Genomic DNA, 19,599 nt, shown 5'->3' with positions numbered 1-19,599 from the left:
TGGTTCCCGCTGCTTTGGTGCCACTGTTGGGCACGGGAAGGGTGTCATCCCTGTTGGATGTCGCCCCCCGACCTCCATGCTTTGGGGAGTGTCGGGTTAGCTGGAGATACCTGCGGGGAGGGGTGGGGGTTTCACACTGCAAGTTGGGGGTGGGCAGTGAGGGTGGGACGCGGTTGGGGTGGGGATTGGGGACATGTTTTCGAAAATGGCAGTGGCGGACTGACAGCTGGTCGCGCACCGGATCGCAATGCTCTAATTGTACATCATTCTGTTTCTGCATTTCAGCATCTGTGGTGGGATGTTCACTAAGCTTATTGAGATATATCTGTCCGCTTCAGTCATGGGCACTCTGTCACTGGGAGATCCGGTGACCATTGCACTGGGGTCCGGTACTGGGGGAGGTGGGATCTGGCGTCCTCTGACGTTGGATCACTATCTCTGGTTTCTCCGCAATGGGATTTTATTGATTGGGGTACTAGTATGGCTGTGACGATAATGACATGGAATGTCCGGGGCCTCAGCAATTACACCAAGGGTCGCAGGATCATGGCTTACGCTAATAGGCACCACTGCAAGGTGTTACTCCTGCAGGAAACACACTCCACTGGCCCGTTGGCCAGAAGCATTGCGCCCACATGGGGTCCCCTCGGGTACTTCACGACCTACTCTACGAGGGCCCGTGGAGTGCTGACACTAATTCATAAGTCTCTTAAATTCTCTCTTCACAGAAGCTATATTGACCCGGGGGGGAGGTACGTCATCCTCCATTGCGCCATCGCCAACAGAGATTACCTACTCGTTAACACTTATGGCCCCAATGTAGACTCCCCTGAGTTTATTGATCAGGTGGTGTCCATACTCCTGGGATACGTGGGTGTACAGATCATCTGGGGTGGTGACATGAATTTTATTTTAGACCCTGCCGTGGACAGGACTGGCTCTGCCCCCAGACCCTTAGCGAGTGCAGCGCGCAGGCTCTTGACACACTGCAAGTCACTGGATATCCTGGACAGTTGGAGAGCTCTCCATCCGTTAACGCGGGAATACACATATTATTCATCGGTACATGATAGCTCTTCTAGAATTGATCTGATCCTACTGTCGGCCCAACTCATTGGTGGGGTTTCAGATATTCGTATACTTGCACGTACTCTGTCTGATCATTCACCGGTCGTACTGATCATTAACATGGGCATCCAAGCCCCCACCATGAATACTTGGCGCTTTAAATCTGCCGCCCTGCAAGACATCGTTTTCAAGGCAGACATTCTGTCGGATATTCGGTCCTACTTTGAATTCAACTCGCCACAGGACACCACCCGGGGGGTCCGCTGGGACGCCTTCAAGGTGTTCATTCGGGGGGCAGCCATCTCTAGGGAGTCCGGGGTTCTCAAGTCCATTAGGGCCTCCCTGTCGCGATCTGAAGCCAAACTGCGGGATCTTGAGCGGGCCCACCCCACCTCTGTTGACCCTGTCATCCTTTCCCAGATAAGTGAGGAACTGAAGCTGTTCAACGAGCAGGCCGGCAGGGAGGTGCAGTACTTTAGCCGACCTCAGGCGGCGCGGAAATACGGTGAGGGGGACAGACCTGGCAAAACTCTGGCCGCCTTGGCCAGGGGGGAGTGGGGGCCAGCCCAAATCACCTGCGTCAAAGGTAGCAATGGGTCGACCCAGTGGTCGGACCAACATATTTTAGAGACCTTCACAGACTTTTACTCCGAACTGTACTCGCAGCCTCCCGAACATAGCGAATCGCAGATGCGCGAGCTCCTTGCCCAGATCCCCACCACTGTCGTCTCCCATGCTACAAGGGAACAGCTAGACTCCCCCTTCACCCTGGACGAAATAGTGGAGGCCATTTCCAGCCTTCCGAAGGGTAAAGCACCGGGCCCCGACGGTCTTACGGCCGAATTCTTTCAGGAGCACGAGGCCATATTGGGCCCCGAATTGCTTGAGGTCTGGAATGAATCCCTGCGCCTGGGCTCTCTTCCCCCATCCCTACGTGAAGCTGTTATCACGGTTCTCCTTAAGCCTGGCAAGCCGCCCGATGAATGTGGCTCGTATCGCCCCCTCTCACTCATGAACCTAGATACGAAGATCTTCGCCAAGGTGATTGCTAATCGCTTTCTCCCGGTCATGCCTTATATGGTTCATGAGGACCAGTCCGGTTTTGTCCCTAGCAGATCCACATCACACAATATTAGACGGCTGCTCAACGTAATGGCCCGCATAGACCAGAGCGTGAGTGCGGTGGCGGTGACATTGGATGCCCAGAAGGCTTTTGACATGGTTTCCTGGAGATACATGTGGCTGGTTCTGGAAACCATGGGCGTCGGTCCTGGGATGATCTCCTACATCAGATTATTATACACCTCCCCGGTTGCCAGAGTCCGCGTCAACTCTCAAACTTCTACACTGTTTCCTCTCTTCCGGGGTACCCGCCAGGGATGCCCATTCTCCCCAATTCTGTTCGCCCTTGCCATCGAGCCTATGGCAGACTTTATCAGGGAACGACACATGCGCGGGGGAATACCTCTCCGGGGCGCCTCCGAGGTGGTCTCCCTATACGCGGACGATGTCCTTCTGTTCGTCAGGGACCCAGATCTCTACCTCGACCCTCTCCTCCGGGACATCACCCGCATCGGGACTTTTTCAGGCTTCACTATAAATTACACAAAGTCCGAACTTTTCCCCCTCACACACTCCACACTTCACCCGGCCACTGAATACCCGCTCAGGTGGTCTCCCAATGGGATCAAATATCTGGGGGTTCATGTGTCCCGGACCAGGGAGACCCTTCTGGCTGACAACTATGTGACATTGGCTGCACTGGCCGAAGCCAAACTAGAGCGCTGGCGCTCTCTTCCCTTATCATTGGCCGGGCGGCTGTCGCTGGTCAAGATGATACTGCTCCCTAAGTTCCTGTACACGTTTACAAATGTTCCCATCTGGCCTGGAAATAGTTACTTCACTGATCTACACAAGCTGTGTGCCCAATTCTTGTGGCATTCCGGCGCGGTGCGGAAAAAGTGGGGTGCTATGACCCTTCCCTATGATAGGGGCGGGTTCACGGCCCCTGACTTGATGAGCTATTGGACTGCGGCGAAGGCACAATTTGCCACATACTGGTATCCTGGTCCTCCTTCCCGCCCGCATGTCAGGCTTGAAATCATTGCTGCTTCCGGTGCTAACATTATGTCCTTACTTCTACACCGGAAATATGAACCTGACTCTCCCATAGACCCCGTCCAGACCACCTTGTTTGCCTGGAGGCGGATATTCGCTGCTGCCCCTGAGACTCACCCTTACTACAAATGGCTCCCCGCATGGCGGGTCCCCAGTTTGGAACCCACGAATGACTCAGCCCTGGCACGGCACTGGCGGGACCTGGGTTATCTGGCCCTTACAGACTTTTACCCGGATGGGGTATTCATAACGCCACAGACGTGGAAACCAGCCCACTCGGGCTCGCCACTCGAGCTACTTCAGTTTTACCGACTCCGCGCAGCGTTCCGGGCAGCTTGGCCCACCTTCCCCAGCGAACCCCCAGACCACCCTGCCATCTCCTACATTGCTAACTCCGGGGGGGCGCGGGGAGTGGTCTCATCATTGTACAAACTCCTGCTCACTGCTTCAGCAACACCGCCCCCCAGGGCGAGAGAGGACTGGGCCTCTGAACTGGGGGTTGTTATTTCAGAGCAGCTGTGGGGTAAAATGTGCTCCCACACCAGTAGGGTCTCTCTTAATTTTCGACATCGCACTATGCAGTACAAGCTGCTGAATAGGCTATACTATACGCCACGCAGACTTTCCAAATTCGCCCACTCCGACACGCGACTCTGCCCCCGTTGTGGGGCGGAAGATGCCGGTCATCTCCACATGTTCTGGGATTGCCCCAACCTGGCCCCATTCTGGGATGAGATTTTTAAGACCATGTCCGCACTCTGTGATGCGGTGCTTGAGCCTGACCCGATGGGGGCGTTGTTTGGTCAGTGGGATGCTGAGGGCGCCAGAGGAGAGGCCAGGCTGTTAAATGTATGCTGTGCAATTGCTAAAAAATGTATTCTTCAAAACTGGAACCGCTCGGCACCCCCCACTTTCCAGAAATGGTTGAACTTGGTGACCTGGTCCCGTGACTGCGAGGAGGACTACATTATTACCCTCCCAGGCCGGTCCCGGCCCAAAAACATTTGGACTGCCTTCAACAGCTATCTCAACGCTCTCGATGCTACCTCTTTGGCGGATGGCTCGCCCTAGACCCCATTTCTGTACATTGTGCTCCCCAATATGGCACTTAGCTGATCTTTATCTGCAAATGTATGCTACTGTGTGTGAACATCCCAGTGTAATGTACCTTGTCATGTTTAAAGACCATACTCTTGATCTGATGTGTGTGTATGTCAACTGCCACTGCCAGCAAAAATAAAAGTTTAAAAAAAAAAACTATACTGTCAAAATGTCACACAGATCAATAACAAGGAACCCATAGGAAGGAAAGCAAGATGGTTGAAACAATAGGCAGAATACTGGCCTCTACCGTTAAGCACAGTTCTGTGTGGAGATCCCCCCCACCTGGGCAACCTGTAAAGCAAAGATGTATCACAAGCCCAGTCCATATATTGTTCTAGGAGTCTTACTTCCCTCTACAATAGTTCTACAGCCCCAATGTACCTGGAATTGTAGCGTTCTTCGACGGGAAATCAACAGCCCTTCTTGAGTGCCCTCCCTTTAAGGCAGGAGTCACGGATCGTCGAACGTCCGACGGAGAACACGGTGAACTACGGTGGTCAAGTGGCAGCTTCTTTCCTAGCGGTGCTAGTCGACGACGGAGCACTGGCGTCCTGCAAGGAGGAGGCGTGTGGGGCACCTCGGTGACGATAGTTCTGGACCACAAAGAGATGATGAAGAACTGTGGCCCAGCAGGGGCGTCGAGTCGTCGGCGTCTCTGTGGTCTTTCGGTGGCGGGAAACCCACCGGTGGATGCTCTTCGGCGCGTCAACGGTCGGGCTTTCTCCAGCAGGATAAAGCGGGCGGCGATGCAGACGAGAGCGTCCTTGGATCAAATGAAGTTCTTAAGCAAACGGGAGCACGGCAGTTGGCGACGGCGGTCGTCGACAGTGGCGGACAACAGTCCAGGCGCTTCTCTTTGGGATTCCGCGGCAGTCCCTGTCTCCGGTCGGCAGCCTGTCGTAGGCCTATCTACCAGGGAGCTTTGGCAAAGATCAGCTGGTGCACGATGGTCCCTCGTAGCTCGGGAAGAGGGCGCCTTACCAGGTCCTCTCTGGGTCAGTTCTTGGAGACACAGCAGCTTTCAGATTGTGAAGGAGAGCAACAGCAATTCTTCTCTTCCAAAGGTTAAGCTTCAGTTTCACTCCAGTTACTCTTCAGCTTCTGAACATGAGCTTCTGAACACGAATTCTAGCAGTGAGGGGCCCCCAGATATACTAGTTGATCTCCCATTCATTCTGATGGGTCACACTCAGGCAACCAACCGATCAGAAGGGAATTCATGCAGGCAGGCAGCCAATCAGGTGCATAGTGCATTCAGGCCATTCACTCCTCTCCAGACACTCACAACAAGTTATGTGTATTGGGACAAGTACCCAGCCATTCAACACTCCACACTGCATTCATACCAGTTTCGGACAGGGCTGTCTCAGTCATTGTGTCAAACACCAGATACTAGACACCCACAACACAGAATGCGTATTTGTCACACACTCCATTCACCCAGGTCCCACCCACAGGGTGTACCCACAACATACAGTCACTGGGAAGGCTCCAGTCACAACAATACCATATATGGAACTTCCACACAACAGCCGGTCAGGGGGCAGGGACAGAGTCAGGGCTTCCCAGGACTTTGGGAAAACAAGGTAACAGGCAATAGAAAGCAAGAGGCCACGGGGCCATCTTGTTTCCTATCAGGAATCAACCGATTCCAATGGCAGGGCCTGGGTATCCCAAAATGGAGGATACTCAGAGCACCTGTCAAATTCAGCATGGAGCTGCCACCAGCCCATACCCTGCTCTGTGGGCCACACACAAGTGCCCAAAAACATACACTAGGGGCACAGGGTTGTAACCTCACCCATGGGTGCCATAAGGGTATCCCATGGGTCTGTACACCAAACCAAAAGAGAGAGCTGCACCCCCAGGAGTCCTACATGGACTCCTGTGCGGAAAACACGACAGAACACATGATAAAAAGCAGTGAAGGACATGGATACGGAGGCCCTGTCCCTCCGATGCATTTCCAGCATCACAGTAAGATGGGGAAAAGGTATTACCGGGAATGGGATACTGCATCTCATCATCCGGTGTCCCACTCCCCGAACACCCCTCATCCAGGTGATCCTGCCGTACTGGTCCACACCCATGAACTGGATCCAAAAGCCATGACTGTGTCCTGGCCACCTGGATGACAGATCCCTGGGGACTAGCGGGTGAGACACCTTCAGGTTTCTCACAGGGGTCTCACTCCTTTTTTCTGTACATAGTTGTGGGTTGTAAGCAGGGTTATTTAGTAGGGATACCTCCTCCAGCCCCCACCCGTGTTCAGACAAATGGATGTCTACATTGCTTTGTCACCATCGCCTCCATGGGCCCCTTGGGGGTGGGGAGGGACTTCTTCCCTGCGCCCTTGAGCTCCCTAGGCCCAGTGGTTTATCTGTTCCGTTGCCACATTTTCCCCTTTAATTCTAATGCCCATTGTCTGTGGTTCAACTTAGGGCGGTACGATTTGTCTCCTATGTTTCTGGTAGGGCCCTCTATGGGATCGGGAGCACCTGGGTCTCCCATGATTCGGGGGCGTTCCCTGCACTTTGTCGTGGTCTGGCCTAGTCCCCAGTCCTGCCATTTGTGTATTCATTCCATGGGGTGTGGGTGTTGCAGAGTTCTGAGTTGAAGAGCCAGGTTTTTAGGAGTTTTCTGAATTTTAGATAGACCTTCATGGTTCGTATTTCTCTCGGGGAGGGAGTTCCAGAGCTTAGCGGCAAGACAAGAGAATGCTGATCCACAGAGTTTTTTTGTTTATGGTTTAGGTTTCAGGCGGATGTTGTCGCTGGATCCGAGTGGTCTGGTCAGCTGGTAAATGGTGATTTCCTTTTGTATGAATTTGGCTCCTTGGCTGTGGATTGCTCCGTGTTTTATGAACATTGTTTTGAATGCTAGTCGTTTTTTGACTGGCAGCCAATGTAGCATCTTTAGCGCCAGAGTGATGTGGCCCGTTCACAAGAGTTTGAGAAGTCTGGCCACTGCGTTCTGTATACGTTTGCGGTTTCTTCAATAGATAATCTGGCATTCTGAAGTATAGTATGTTCGAGAAGTCTATCCTGGACATGATGAGGGAGGTGGCCAGTGCTTTGTGCACGAAGGAGAGGAATGGTAAAATCTTTTTGATTGTGTGCAGGTGGAAGAAGCATTTCTTGATCATCACGTTTACGTGGCTCTAGGGTTAGCTTGTTGTCCATTAGGATTCCAAGGTTTTTGACAATTTCAGATGGTGTAGGCCCTCTTCCTCGTTCTGTGGGCCAGCGGATGTATTGGTTGCTTCATTGGTTTTTGGATATAATCATGATTTTCCTCTTGGCCAGGTTAACTTTGAGGCTGTTTGTATTCATCCATTCATAGTGTTCTTTGAAACAGTCTGTTAGCGTTGTGTTCTCCTCTTGTACATCTTTGATTTTCAAGATGATGTGGGTGTCCTCTTGTACATCTTTGATTTTCAAGATGATGTGGGTGTCATCTGCTTAGTTGTAGCTGGTGAAGCCATGTCTTTTGATGAGGTTGATTAGTGGAGTCATGTAGATGTTGAAGAGGATCGGGGATAGGGAGGCCCCTTGTGGTACTCCACAGGTGGTGTGCCGCGGCACGGATTTGAATGTTTAATCCATACTGTTTCTGTTCTTTCAGATAGGAAAGATTTAATCCAGAGCAGTGCTGAGTTGATGATCCCTTCTTCCAGTTTCTTGATGATGATGTTGCGGCTGACTGTGTCGAATGCTGCAGAGATGTCAAGTAGTATCAGTGCCGGGTTTGTGTTGGAATCTGTGTTGGTCTTTAGATGTGGCTACGTTTCAGATGTTTCCCAACCAGCATATTCATCCTAGCCAAAATCTCACTCTTTGCACATCTTTATAGCACTTTTGTGATTGTACTTACTATTGTAGAACTCATTTGGCCACATCAGGCAGAAGCTGTGAATCTTAACATGGCCAAGTGAATCAATGGACACATTATTTGTTGGAAACAATCTTTGCTTTATCAAAAAATACTTTTGTGGGGTAATGTGAGAATTGTTTTACAGCTAACCAAAACAAGCAATGCTTTTCATGCTGCCGAGTATGTAATGGCATTATGTTCTTTTGGTGCTGGCCAAACCTATCCATTTGTTGTTAACTAGCATATCGAAATCCTCCAAAACTAAGCTCCACTATTTTCAAAAGAAAGTGGCCATGCTCATCTACTGTTTGAAAAGGCAATCATATATATTAAGGTCCCAGTCATTTACAATGGCTTCCTGTCCCACATTTCTTAGCAGGACTGCTATGTTTCAGGACAGTACCTGAATTTCTTAACAGAGCTGCAGTTAAGAAAGCACAAACATGGGTTGGAATTTTCTGCAGCGAGCTAAAGTAGAAAGAAAGAACATTGTCCGAGCATTTCCCACCAACCTTCGACAGTGTGAGAAGATGGCATTGCTGTCATACACTTCAATCCCTTCCACTCGGTCTTGCGCTTTTCAAAACTTCTGCTTCTCCCTTGTCCGATTACTGAGTCCCACTGTCACAAATCTTTCACATTTCAAAGCCTCATTATAAATCTCCTGACTATCGTAGCAAAGTCCAAACAGACTTAGAGATGTTGACTAGCCATTTATGTCAGGCAACCCTCACATGAAACTGCCAGTGCCCTAACCCTATGTGCATTTCAGTGCCAACAGCCCATTGGAAAAGGCAGCTCAGTGGGTCAATTACCCTGCTGCAGAGATTATTGTGTAGCATGTTAGTTCAAATCCTGTTAATAGGCGAGTCTGCATCAGAGATATGCATTTAAGATGCAGGTAACATTCAATTGTAAAACAGCTTTCGACTATCAAAAGGACTACTAAATGTTCTGTGATTGAGAACACAGACAGTTCATCTGGGATGCTCTACCTGTAATGGCTCATAACATACAACATATCAGGGCTGCTATACCTGTAGTTACTCAGAACACAACTCTTAAGGGCTGCTATGCTTGTAATGGCTCATAACACACACCTCATTGGGGCCGCTATACCTCTGATGCAGGGACTTCATTTCACCAAAATGGTAGGGGTAGCTGAAGTGACATCACACAACCCTTAACCCCTGATGACATCACAGGAAGCAATGTCATTTCACCCCACCCCGAAGTGATATTGCGGGAAGCAATGGAACACGACCTTTCACCCGTTGACAAAACAGGTAGTGGCATCACATAGCATTGTACACTATGAAAAATATGGTTACAGTATCACTATAATGTGATGTACATTTCATACAAGAATGGATCGCCATATGTATTGTTAAGATCAGTGTGTATAGGCCCATATTACCAAATTAGCGTGAATGCAAGCAAATGTCCATGACCAAATGATAATGATGTGTTATTATAAAGCACTTATGCTTAAGCACTTTACATAGAAAAATATACACCCAATATTACACAACCTGTGTTGGTACTCATTTATCGACCTCAGAAGGATGAAAGGCTGAGTTGAGGCGTTTAAGAACAGACTAAATCAGTAATGAGTCTAGCAATTGTATAAAATTCCAAAAAGACACATTATTTGGTATTCCTATTCTTTCTTATTTAGGGTCAGTGCTGAAAGTCTTAGACTTGTGGCACTCCTGTTCTTCTTTTTCTTCTTTTTTTTTTAAGGGGCCTGAACAAAGCCAACCACTCCAGAAGTAAAGAGCCACATGGTGCTGGCCACAGCCCAGGAGCTTGCATTCAAAAGAAAATGTATTTATTTATTTATTTTTTTAAGAGGTCACAGGGGAGACCACACAGGTCGCAAGGGAGAACTCACGCAGTTGCGACCTCTGGCGACCCCCTAAGTGACATCCCTGCTTTGATGGCTCAGAACACACAGCTCTTCAGCGCTGCTGTAATTGTAATGGCTCATAACACACAACTCATCAAGGGCTGCTATACCTGTGATTGCTCAGAACACAGATCTCATATGGGTTCTTGTACTTGTAATGGCATACAGTATTGGTAAAGCATCTGCATTCAAGCAAGTGCTGCATCAGGTCAGACAAACCTAACTCTATCATTCCTAGTCTAATGGCAAAAAAGAAGTTTTGCACACATCTAAAAAGGAGCACAAAATGGTAAAGCTGCACAGAATTTAGATTGTCCAAAAATAAAACTTGATACGAAGTTTTAGAGATTCCACTCTCCGGGAGGACCACTATCAGAATTATTTCACAACTGCAAGAACATGTGGGATTTTTTTACCAGACATCAGAGGAGGCCACCAAATGTTCACTTCTGCGAGTGCAAAGTCCGAGAATAGTGGCCGAATATGTTCAGATCACTGTTCTTTCAACACTGTGCGAAGAGCCATCAGATGAAATAATGACTCTACTTTTGCAGGGTCGTGGCAGTATCGACACGATTTTTCCACACACTGGCTTCTAATTGCTCCAATCTCATTCATAGGATGTAAGGTCAAACGAGTCTGCATAAAATGATCCCTAGCCCTTTTGTCAGGAAACAATTTCAAATAATCGCAAGGAGTGTTGCGGATGCGAGCTCCTAAGGGTAAATCTGCAACTGATTTATAACTTCTTGCTTGTTCCTGAGTTTGGATCCAGTCGTGGTCTTGAATTTTCCTTTTTACCAGATCAGGGTCAGACAGCAGTTGGTCTATACAGCAACTGATTTCTTCTAGGAGAGACAGTGAGGATGCACACCATCTAACCATTATCGGATTTGAGCCAGCGAGCATTTCTTTGTGCACCATTCCAAAATTGCCAGTCGAGCGGGGTTGTGACACATCCTGAAAAGTGCCAACCTGTTCCAGTTTACTGCAAGTTTCAGGGAGTTAAGGCCCAGCTCTCTCCGGATAATAGCGACTGGCATTTTCCAGTCTTTTTTCCAAAAAACCCCCTCGAGTCGGTACCATAAGGAATCAGGAAGGTTGAACATGGCTTCCGCTCCGAACGTTAGAACTGGTACAACGTTGGCTTTGTAGTCTGTACAATCGAAAAGCGGCTGAACTTCTTGTTGAGGGCATTTTCAGCTTTTTGATTATTTATTGGTGCAATGTTAAAAGACAAACAGAAAAACAGGAGAGGAAGAGCAACTCTGAACCTAAGCAATACAGAAGAACAAAGGTGTGCCTGGGGGATGGTGAAGGTCAGAGACCATACTAGACAATCCAAAACAGGAATTCGAGCAACAGGAAGAGAGCAATGAGCTACATGATAGGACAACAAAGAAAGTGTGAAGGAAAACATAGTTAATAATGGGACAAACACACAATAGGAGTGAAGAATAGAAACAGAGCAAAAGAGACATTTAGAGACAGCAAAATAAAACACAAGTCAACAGCAGGTGGGGAGCGATGGAAATAGAAAACAACACTAGGAAGGGCAGGCCAATAACATAAGAGACAGTACAAGAAAAATAATCAAAATGAGTAGCAACCACAACCGAGAAAATGAAAAAAACAGATATAGCTAGAGTAATAACATGAGAGAGGAAGAGGAGTTCTAACAACCGATGCAGCGAGATATAGGAAGGAAAAAAGCAACAACAGAATGCAGAGATGGGAGATCCAGAGTGGCAGAGAAACAGACCGCAAAATGTGGCTTCGCAACACTTAAGGGTGAGATGCAGAGGGTCAGAAAGTGAGAGAGAGGAAACAAAGTAGCAAAGGGATGGAGCAAAAACATGGAGTGGCTGTCAAGCAGCTAGTGTCAGGCAGCAACAGTAGGCCAGAGAAGAAGAGAAGTGATGCTGATAGAGTGAGGGACTTGATTTATGAATCACAGAATTTAACTAGATGGCGTCTCTAGTAACTCTTAACAGAGTTTGTGCCCAAGTATCATGAAGATGAAGCTGGGTAGTGTGCATCTACAAGGTTTGTGGGTGGGGAAAATGTTTTCCACAGGTGCAATACATTATTTAGAGCCACTTTGAAATACAACTGTTTTGTCACTTATGTTTTCATACAAATTTTTAATTTTACGCACAAATTGGATAGTTGTCAAACACGTTTTACCCTCTTGCGAAGGAGGAAAATAATTTTTACTTTCTAGAAATTGGATTTACTCTTGAATTCTAAAAATTGGGAGTAAAATACTCTCACTCCAAAATCCTATCTGGGGCACTGGTTACAACATTGCACCAGCAAAATGAGACAAGATGCAGATTTGCTGTCCAAGTCCCTGCTCAACTCAGCAGAGAAGAAAATAATCATTGCTTCCAATGTGGCGTGAAGCTACAGCCCTTCTCGCTTAATTGGAAAACAACTTCTGCTTCTAAAAACCAATTATGCCGCCTCTTACTTTCTTCTTCATCCCCTCCAAGGAACATTGTCTCACTTCCATTTCTTAATGACAACTTTCAGTATGGCAACCACACAGCTGTAAGAGTAGGAGACAAACAGCTAAAAACATGAATGAAAAATAAATGGCCCATAACAGCACAACTAGCAACTTGTGCACGCTGAAACTAAAAACAGTGTTTTTCCAATGTACTCAATGTCCTTAACGAACCGTTAAGACTATTGGTTAAATTGTTTTGCAGTTACAACCCTTACAATGCAGCGATTTAAATTATTGAGAGCTCTTTAGCTCCTGCTTGTAGTCTAGACATGCCTGTGTAGCTTGACACCAACAGCTGCCAGGTGCGACTTTTGACTACAACGGTCAACTGGTCAAATACAAACATATCTTTATGTGCCTCGAAATGGGTATAAAGGATCCTAGGCAACATCTCATATACATTTAATGCATAATGGGTTACAAACAAGGGACACAAAGTTATAGTTTGCATATCATGTGCAGTTAGATTTGAGGCAAACTATGAACTAGAGCCTTATTGCCCAAATGTAGTTTCCGCTGACTGGATGATGCCAGATACACAGGAGCTGCTTTTCGCTTCTCAAGGAATCTATACTTCAATCACTGCAATGTCCCGTTATCATGGCCTGCACGATTCACTAACATTTGAATACTGTGCTATTCCCACATCACTCATAATGCACCTCAGTCCTGACCTGCTCCATCCATTGCTGCTGCTTCACTACCAAGAAATCCCCAGAGTGCTTGCAACACACCTCTATACAGATTTAAGTCATTCATTGGATTAAGCAGGCTGCACAAAATCCACTCGACCACTAACATAGTTGACTACTTAGTAGGATTGGATACCACTGTTATCGTACTCGACCTTGTGGTCAAGTGTCCATTCTGAAATGTTTGTATGCACTTATTGCACTGTCCACAGCTGCCTTCAAAATGGTAGTAGCACACCAGGTTAATCAAAGTGTACTGGAAGTCAGCCTGTAGCAGCCTTCGACTCAAACCTGTTGGTGAAGGCAGACTGGGGGAGGTGGGCTCTGGAGTTGCTTTGTGGTGCATGTATACTGACAACCATGGAGTCTGCCTCCCAGTGGGTCGGCCTGCTTCTGCTTTCTCTAAGACTACATCACAAAGCTGCCACTGAGACCTGTGAATAGTTAGCACAGAAAAGGCATACATGTTGGCAAGAACTGTTGTAAAATAAAGACCTTACAATACATCAGTCAGTATGCCAAAATGCTCCACATCAGAATCCCCAATGTCCACACTTCAACTTGCTGGATGAAAGTTTTGGTTACACAGATTTTGCAAATGTGTTTTGTTATAGCAATAATTAGTCTGAATGCAAGAGTATACCAGGCTTGGTAGTCAAAGCTCCGAAAAGCATTGCAACAGGTTTGAAAAACGAACATATTTTCTATAGCAGAGTTGTTTAATGGCCTGTCAATGGTGGGGTACAGAGCTGACAGAGGCAGAAGATCAAGATGGGGCCTGGGCACTGAGGCCAAATGTGTACATGGAGGAAAAAGGTTTGCTGGACACAGCCGCCAGCGGCAATCTAAGTGGCACCCTACACACCCTGAATGAGGCAGAGAGTGACAATCTCAGCTCACTAGAATCGGAAGTTCAGTGGCTTCAGCAGCAACCAGCCAACAACTACAGGTTACTTGTGGTAAGCAAGGACCCAAAGTGGAGGTTATCTGAGCTTCTATTGGAAGTGCTGCGCAATAGAGAGAATACACAAAATCTGACATGAAGGTAAGGAGATAGGCTTTGTACATATGGGCTTTTTTTGTACATTCCTGACAGGACTGATCATGAGCGAGGTGCTGGGAAGTAGGGCTGCTACATGGAGCCCAGTGCCTGTGATATCCCTGGCTTTTGAGGGCCATAACACACCCAGCCCCTCCGCAGGTGAGAGGGCATATGAATTACTCTATGTTGGGACTCAAAATATACAATCAAGTAGATATGAAAATGGATTGCCAGGCCTGAATGCATATTGAGCCAACAGTAGGCAGCAGACTGTAAAGCCCCCTGCCGCTGCTATCGTTCATGAATGATTGGAGTCTTCTTGAACAGCTGCATTGTGAGGTGCACAAATGATTGTCTCTTTAAATAAACACATGCAACTCATTCATATGCTGCTGCAACGGTTTGCAGCCAACATATTCTTTCTGCTAACATCCAGCACTATCCAGTGCAGCTTTTTGTTTAATAAGTCCAAACATCAACCTTATCCTGGGCCTCGGCTGATGGTCTATTTGTGTTCATGGGTCGAATTATTTTTATCTTAACTCGAGCAGATTAACTATGTTATTCGACCTGCAGATCTGGCAGGATGTTTTTTTTTTCGAAGACTGTTAACTCAACCACAGCGTTCCTATAGTGAAACTTTCGTCATGAACGAGGATGCAGTGTCAGTAAAGAGATGATGACAAAGTGTTTATATAGCACTCACTTCTTACCAAACTGCAGTATGGCATGCCAAATCTGGCACTCTTACACTACATCCATCTTGCTTTCAGTTATGGTATGGGATTCAGGTACTGAGGTATCTGCAGTTCTTTCACAGTTCACCTCTTTAACGACTTGCAGTATGAACGTGTACCCCAGTAACGTGACACCCATATAAATAGCACAATGCACCTCTTTCCTGACATGCAAAGTACTGATATCCCAGCACTGAGAAGAAAATCAAGCAGAGCTTTCAAATTGCACCTCCATCTTGAAGAGAACAATGAGGCCCTCTCTCAGTAAGTTACTATCCCCAAAGCTGTCAGCGTACTGAGACAGAGAAAGGGCTCTCGCCAATGTGGAGTTACAGCATGTCCCACATTCTGATGAGATAGGTAAGTGGTAATAAATGCACATGCTGAAAACATCTGTTTAACCTGCAAATTCACACAATCGAATCCTGAATGGGCTGGTTTGGTCTTTGATCCTGCTGTAGATGATCAAAAGAGTACCAGTAGGTTTAATGATAATCACGTCTTATTAACTGCCTCGAGGTAATCCAAATTAAATATGCTGTAAAGATTCTGTGCATCTAATGTATATGAGAAGTGCTTATGAGAAGCACTCTACAGAATTGGTTAAAAAGAAGCCTTACCGCCAACACCTCCCCCTCCTGTATATCAAGAGCAACAGATACAATGGAAAAGTAGCTTATTGAGTTGAGCACTTGGCGCAGTTGTGTGCATGTGAGTGCGTGAAAAACATGCACCCACACCTGCAGGTCTAACCCACACCGGCAGACTTAATCCCAATATCATAGCTTGATGGGTTAATGTACCTGCTGTAGAAATATACTTGTAGCCTGTAGGTCAGACACTCCACGTGTAGCCTGTAGGTCAGATACTCCAATGTCACAAAGATAGCAGAGGGGGTACACGCACCCACATTCCTGGTGGGGGTAATTGTGTGTCTGTGTATTTTAATCCATTATTGTTTTCAGAAAAAGCAGGTTTGTTGTTCATACACGGTATGCAAATCAGGTTGTTCTTTCATATAAACGTTTGGTCTCAAACTGTAGGCGGAAGGGTCACGAGTGACCGTTAAAGCTAGACGTCACAAACATTGTATAGATCTCAAAGTGGGTTTTTTTGTGCGCTTTTTTTTGTTAAACCAAAAAGCTACACTTTACATAAAAACGCACCCGCTCTTGCATACATATAGTTGCCATGCTGGAGAAAGATCAAAACATGAAAGAGAGGACGGCCAAACGGAGCACATGAAAGGTTGTCGATACACTGCGTTTGTGCTAATGAAATAGTTGAAGAAAAGAGTGGGCAGATAGTGGAGGCGAGACTGCTGCAATTGGGTGGTTCTGCTAGTATTCTTCAGATAATGTTTATATTGGAATGTATGTGTGTCCAATGGTGCACTGCGTTCTTTGGTTGTCCATTTGGTTCTCGTGTTGCTAAAACATGATGATACCACTTGTTTTCTCCAAGCGTCCTGAATGCTTTTTTCTGTTTATTTTCCATATTAGTGCAGTATGCTTTGCTCCTGCTAGGACAAATTTCTGAGAGGCATTGAAGTGGGTATGACTCTTTGATGCTCTTCTAGGTCACACGCAGCCCATCCTCTCTTTGACCTCTTGCTTTGTGAACATTGAAAGTTAATTCATTATCTCTGTTCTAATGCAGAGCAAGCGGGAAATACTGCAGTTGTCTCTGAATATGTTTGCTTTCAGGGAAGATGCACGCGTTTCTGCAAAGCTCTTCTGTGTTGTGGGAGGTGAACAAAAAGCAGAAAAATATACATGTCCCTCTCATTTTATTTTACATTGTCTGTGGTGAGATATAGAAGGTCAAAATAAACCGTTGTCCAAGTTTAAGGTAATCATTGTGTCCACAGGAGAGGATGAAAGGGGGAGTTGTCCCTGTAAAGATTCAAATATTCGATCTGAATTGCATGCACTGATCTGTGCACCTGTCCCAAAGACGCCACGTGTGGATCCAGAGTTAGATCAAACACAGATCCCTGGAGCAAGCATATTATCCAGGAGTGCCAGCTTCTGAGGGGGGATCAAAAGGAGCAGATCTACGCAGCAGGCACTCCATGGCCTTTTTTTCAGTTTGGTTGAACCTGTAAAGGGCACACAGATATGTGCCAGGACAAATCAGCCATTTTGAGAGCAGTATGTATGGAATTAGAATGTATAAGCCACACACATATATTTGCAGATACACTACACCCTCTGAGCCATCACACTTTCGGACCTTCTGGTATAAACTGATCTTTACAGCAGTCGCCCTTGCAATCTAGAACTAGAAGCCCGCTGTGTCTAGAAGATACATTACTTAGGAGAAGAGTTTTACGTTGCACTGTGACAAGACCAAAACCAAGGTCAAACACGATGAATGGGATAGCTGAACAGCTATGGGACATGAAGCCATGTGAGCAGAGGTCCCAACAATCAGCAAGATTGACAGCACAAGCGCAAGTATACTTTTTCACATACTGTACTGTCATCCTGTGTAAACTAGATGATATACTACACAAGACAAGCGCTGTGTAGATACTGGCTGTGCTGTAACATGTATGTGTGCTGCACGGTTCACTTTACTGTGGGCATTGAGGGTGTGGTATTTTCTTGACTGTGCTTAGAATACACAAGTCCCCACTTCCTTCTAACCATTTCCGTGACTGATTATCCCTCAACCAGTATAGCTTTGTGGAAGGGAGGGCAGGGGGTCCACTCGCTAGCAAGCAGTGGGAGTTGCGGTTGGCACATCAGATTGCCTAGGTGGCCAACGTAGGATGCAGCCAAACTATCTGCAACCTCTCGTTTGGGGGTGGAGCTACACTGTGGGCGGAGCACGAAGGGCTGCTGAACTTCGTGGTGTAGAGTGTTCCACAGGGATGCATGATTTATGACAACCACCAGCGCAGGACCCTTGCCTCCGCCCCCAGCTGTGACACCCATTCCTACTCACCCAGAGTTTAAATTTCTGCCACGGAAGGGACTCGCTGCAAACTGCGGCTGTGCCCGGACTTTGCTGCCTCCTCTTCAGAGTTTCCAATATATTGCGTGCATTCGCCTGACCTGTGGATCTAGTTTTTGATGGTTGGGGCGCTACTAACAGGATACCCAGTCGACTATAGTGCACTCTAATGCCACTGAGTCCTGTGCCTGGGCGGGCCCCGCTGACTGAGCCAGGCTGCGCAGTACGCATGCGCGTCCACTGCTGTCACCTGATCAGTTCTCTAGTACTGCGCTCGGGAGCCGGTCCCGATTTCATTCAGACCGCAGAGTAGGGAATCAAAACATTCGAAAAGGAAATTGCAAGAGAAAACGAAAAGCAGTAGTGTATGGGGAAGAATTGGAGGTTACAAAACTTTCCGAATATAATGTACGTGTCCAGACAACTGTTGACATTTCTCCGTTTGGAGTTTGTGTGTATCCAGGTAACACCGTTGTGTGGATATTGCTTGTTTTGGGATTTTTTTCAAGGGACGGTTGTGCTTATTTTTAAGAGCGCTCATAGTTTTAACGTTGCTACTTTCCAGTGGGCTGTTAATGTTAGTGTGATAGCACCCCCTTGGCGACTGAAGTTGGGGCATTGTTCAGCTGCGTATGCAATGGAGTAGGTGTACGAGTGTTTTGTCTCTGAAAAAAGAGAGTTAGGGCTATACTCATCACCACCTCGTCCTTGTCTCTGCAGACCATCATGTTATTGTGGGGATGAATAACAGTCGGAGAAGGTAGTAAATTATAACTGCTTTATTAACTTATAAGGTACAGAGAAGGAGAGATGGCCGATGCGAACCGAGCAGTATACTCTCTTCCCAACCGCCATGCTCCGAAATTCTGTGTCTCTTGCTGGTTACGAGGGGCAAGACCGGCATGAGCCAAAATGATATGTCAAATCGTCCTCTTTTACATTAACAAGTAGGAACAGAACTTTAGTGCATTACATAATCTTTGAACTTAACCGGCGGATAGTGTGCCCAACTCTTTGATAGTATTTTGCAGAACACTTGCCCACAAGGCGGTGTTGAGTCACAATGTCATTCACGTTTGGCCCGCCCCTTTTTGAATTTGCATTTTTTTAATGGCTCCTTTAGAGCCTGCAGGTCGAACTGACACCAGGCTTAATTGAAATGCAAGTGGTTTGTCCTTGGGAGGTGATGGTCACGTTTTTTAACTGCAAACATGACCATCACGACCCAGGAACAAACCATTAGCATTTGAATAAAGCCAGGTGTCCAGAGTTACAGCTCGACCTGCAGGCTCTAAAGGAGCAGGGGCAGCAGAGCCACTGGGGAAAGAAAGCAGCAGGCGGCAGCACCATGCTGTTTAAATGCCCACTTCAATTCGCAGAGTGGCTGTGATCAATGCAGGTTGTCCTGACGAAAGTCAGGACAACCTGCATCCCGCACAGCTACTCTGAAAACGGCGGGACAGAGTCCCTAATTGCGGGACATTCCCGCGAAAAGCGGGACAGTTGGCCACCTTACCGGCGGACCCCTCAGGTAGGAATCTTGATCTTCCTTTGGATTTTGACCCCCTGTTCCTCACTCACTT

At 47.1% G+C, this 19,599-nt stretch overlaps 1 protein-coding gene across 1 annotated transcript in view; it reads right to left on the bottom strand.

Annotated features, from left to right (window-relative positions):
• RABGAP1L (RAB GTPase activating protein 1 like) overlaps window positions 1-18,241 on the bottom strand; it is a 3,056,406-nt gene extending 3,038,165 nt beyond the window's left edge. Inside the window, exon 1 of the mRNA XM_069641102.1 lies at window positions 18,008-18,241. The gene's annotated coding sequence lies outside the window, so the exon portion shown is untranslated. The remainder of the gene's footprint in view (window positions 1-18,007) is intronic.
• Between the last annotated feature and the right edge of the window lie 1,358 nt (window positions 18,242-19,599).

The sequence above is a fragment of the Ambystoma mexicanum genome, chromosome 1q (genome assembly GCF_040938575.1).
Source record: "Ambystoma mexicanum isolate Mex_15411 chromosome 1q, UKY_AmexF1_1, whole genome shotgun sequence".
Lineage (NCBI taxonomy): Eukaryota > Metazoa > Chordata > Amphibia > Caudata > Ambystomatidae > Ambystoma > Ambystoma mexicanum.
Note: the sequence above shows the minus strand (reverse complement) of the source record. Positions and strands in the feature narration are given on the sequence as shown.